The following is a 4,170-nucleotide window of genomic DNA, read 5'->3' as shown; positions in this document are numbered from 1 at the left end:
CTTTTCTTTTCTCTCCTTAGCTTTAGAATCCTCGTTATACGATAGTTAGACGAATTACTCTAAATTCCTAGCTAAACCTTTATATTATTCTAAAGCTCTCTATTATACGTAGCGAAAGAGTACCGCGTACGAAATAAATAACGAATAGTAACTAACGGAAACCGCTCTAGCGTAGGCGGTAGAGCTATACTAGTTCTTATAGGCTTAAAACTAAAGGATAATAGTACTCGAGAATTAACTCGGCTAATAGAATAGAGTACGAGCTCGTACGCCTAAAGTAACGACTTCTACGACGGCGAGCGCTATATAAGAATTCGACTCTATACGACGAAAGGCTAAGCTCTCCGAGCTAGCTAAATTTAATAAAAAAAGATTAAAGTTTCGGCCGTAGCTTACTTAAGCTTAAGCTAAGTTAGCGATCGATAAGTAAGAGGAAATCGAAGTCGTACGATTTTAGTATCTCTATAGTAGACTAAGGAACTACGCCCTTACCTAAGTTAGCCCGTAGGTTAATTTCGTATAATTAACCCTCGAAATAAATACGAAAGAACTTATTAGTTAATTAAAGGCGGCGTACGAAGACGTTAACGTCGTAGAAAGAGTATTACGAAAGCTTTCTTAGCTAAAGTAGAACGAAAAGTCCTTTAGCGTATTTCTCGCCGAGTTTAATTATATACTACTCGAGGTCGACGGACTAAACTAGGCTAACTCGGTAAAGAAGACGTTTATATTAAACTACCTTTCGTATAACCTAAAGAGCGCCCTCGTTATAACGCTAATTCTATTAATCTATAGGAAATACTATACTTTCTTCTATATAATTAGTATAAACCTAGAGGCTCTTCGATAGAAGAAAGCTAGAAAGAAGATATCTAGAAGTAACCTATTCGATACTACTAGTCGTACGAAAGATAAAATAGATTAAACGTCGATAGTATAAGCTATAGCGTCTTTAGCGGAACTATAGAGAGCTTTATAGGTATCGTAAACGATACTTAACTAGAGAAGAGAGCTTAGAGCGTATCTTCGCTACGACTAACGAAACTACTTTATCGTTAAATATCTTCTTCTTTCTATCGTACGACCTAAGACGAAGAGGAGAGTAGTAGTACTAGAGACTATAGATAATAATAAGAAATCGTTAAAAGAGTAGCTCCTACTAGAAGTCGTCGATAAAAGCGTATAAAGAAGACGAAGAAGAAATAAAAGGCTTTTCGATTTTCGATAGATAACTAATCCTTTATAGTTTTATTACTTTTAAATAAGTAATATTATATATTAGCTCTAATTAATTCTAGTTATTTATCGTACGATTTAATTAACTTTCGCTTCGCTTCTCGCTATTCTTTCGAGCGTATTCCTATTACTTCTCGTTCGATCTCCGAATTTAACTTCTTCGTATAATCTAAAATCTCTAAAGTAGCGAAGGTTAAAGTCGATATCGATAGCTATAAGGAAATAGTATTCTTCTATATTATTCCGAACCTAGCGTACGAAATTATCCTTAGGCTACCCTAGATAAAGAAGAACGATGTATATTTTAGCGCCGCGAACGATTCTCTCTTAATAGGCTATTTCGATCTAAAGATCTATAATATACTACGAAAACTACGTACGCTCTTAGACTATAGCTAGGTCTTCGTCGTAGTATTCGATCTACTAGCTTAGAGAAGTAAGAAGCGTACGAAAACCTAGGTATTCTCGGCGACGATAGCGAATATTAAAAAAGTACTTAGAGTAAAGACGTCTACTAATTCGCGTACGAAGCTTCCTTAATAGTACTACTATTTCTTAAACGTCTTTAGTCGTATAAAAGTAGAGAAGTTACTTCCTTTACGAGGGAAGGAAATCGACTATATAATCGACCTCGAACTAAAAGACGAAAAGAAATCTTAAGTTTTATAGAGTTCGCTATATAATATATCTCGAGATAAACTCTTAGTACTACGATATATATTTATTAAACTTCTCGATAAGGAATTTATTAGAGTAAGTAACTCGTTAGCGGCGACTCTAGTTCTCTTCGTATAAAGACTAGGAGGAGGATTACGATTCTATATTAATTATTAAGGGCTAAATAAGCTAACGAAGAAGGATTAATACTTATTACTACTAATCTATAAGACTCTACGAAATATCGAATAAGTAAAGTAGTATACGAAGCTCGATATTATCGCGGTCTTTTATAAAATTCGAATTATAAAAGAAGATAAGTAGATAATAGTATTTCGTATAAAATATAGCCTTTTCGAATAGCTAATTACTTCTTTTAAACTTATTAACGCGCCTAGTATATTCTAGAAGTATATTAACTAGACCTTATAAAATTACCTTAATATTTTCTACTCGGCGTATATAAATAATATCTTAATCTATTCTTCGAGAATATAACGAAAGTATTAAAACTATATACGAAAAGTTTTAAGTCGACTCCGCGAAGTAGGACTTTAGGTTAATATCGATAAATACGAGTTCGAAGTTAAGTCGATAAAGTACTTAAGATTTATTATCGACGCGAAATAAGGCGTATAAATAGATCTAGTAAAGGTTATTATAATCTAAGAATAATAAGCTTCTAAATCTAATAAAGGCGTCTAAAGTTTTATTAATTTCGTAAACTTCTACTAAAAGTTTATTAAGGATTTCTCGAAAATAATTCTACTAATTATAAAACTCGTACGAAAGGATTCGACTTTCTATTAAGATTCGGAAGTTAATATAGCGTTCGTACGACTAAAGAAGATATTTATAATAGCTTCGATCCTCGCTCTATTTAACTATATAAAAGAAATATTCCTAGAAGTTAATACTTCTAAATAGTATATAGATAGTACTTTATTCTAGGTAGGAGAAGACGATTTCGTACGACTCTATATATTCTTTTTAAAAAAGAACTTATTCGCGGAATATAACTATAAAATATACGATAAAGAAATATTAACTATCGTACGTTATCTTAAAGAATAGAATACTAAGTTAAAGAGCGTAAATAAGTTCGAAATATAATTAGATTATAAGAATCTAGAGTACTTTATAATTATACGAAAGCTTACGAAGAAGTAAATATAATAGTTTCTTATTTTCTTACGATATAACTTTATAATCTTCTACCTTAAAGAAAAGAATAACGTATAAGTCGATACGCTATCGCGAAGAAAATAAAATATACTAAAAGAAGAGGAAGACGATCGACTATAGTATCGTATAATAAGACTACTAAAGCCGAAGTTCTTCGACGCGAAAGAAGCGATTTAAGTAGCTTCCGTATAAGTAGAGGAATCTCCTACTAAAGACTAACTAGTAAGTAATATAGTTAATACTAACTAGTTTACGATAGTAGAGTCGAACGAAACGTATAAGTAGATTAAGGATTTAATTACTCGAGGAGTACTAAAGTTTCTATCGTCTCTAGCGATAAAAGTATCTATCGCTAAGTATATAATTAATAGCTAAGGAAACGTACGCTTTCGTAGAAGACTATAGGTTTCGAACTTAAAACCTTTATATATATTTCTAATTTAAGAAATCTATAACTTAGTAATTAGCGAATACTTCGGGCGGAAGGTAACGAGCTCTTTAATAGTAAGATAATTCTTCTAGCCGAATATACTATAGAATATTCGATAATTTATACGAAACTATAATACTTATAAACGAATAAAAGCCTAGAGGAAAAGAAAATAAGAATTCCTAAAACTTCTCTTCGTACCGAACCGAATATAGAACGAGATATTTATCGACTTTATTACGAAGCTCCTAGAGAGTCTAGGCTATACGAATTTAGCGGTAATTACGGACCGACTAGAAAAAGGAATTATTCTTAAATCGATACGTATAATTAAGTCGTAAAATATAGTATCTCTATTTCTATATATATTCTATAAGACCTACGATTTATCGAGAGCTATCGTATTAAATAGAGGAACCTAGTTCGTAAGCGCCGTATAGAAATAAGTATATTAGCTACTAGGTATCGTACGTCGATTATCTACTATATATTACTCTAAAACGGACGGATCTACGAAATAAATAAATTAGACGATCGAGACGTACGTACGTACGTTCGTAAACGAAGCCTAAGATAATTAGGTAGAGTTACTACTAATCGCTAAGTTAGTAATTAATAATAGAAACGCTTAATCGACTAGCGTAAGCCCTTTCTTCCTATTT

The sequence above is a fragment of the Exophiala aquamarina genome (genome assembly GCF_000709125.1).
Source record: "Exophiala aquamarina CBS 119918 chromosome Unknown aczIA-supercont1.10, whole genome shotgun sequence".
Taxonomy (NCBI): domain Eukaryota; kingdom Fungi; phylum Ascomycota; class Eurotiomycetes; order Chaetothyriales; family Herpotrichiellaceae; genus Exophiala; species Exophiala aquamarina.
Note: the sequence above shows the minus strand (reverse complement) of the source record.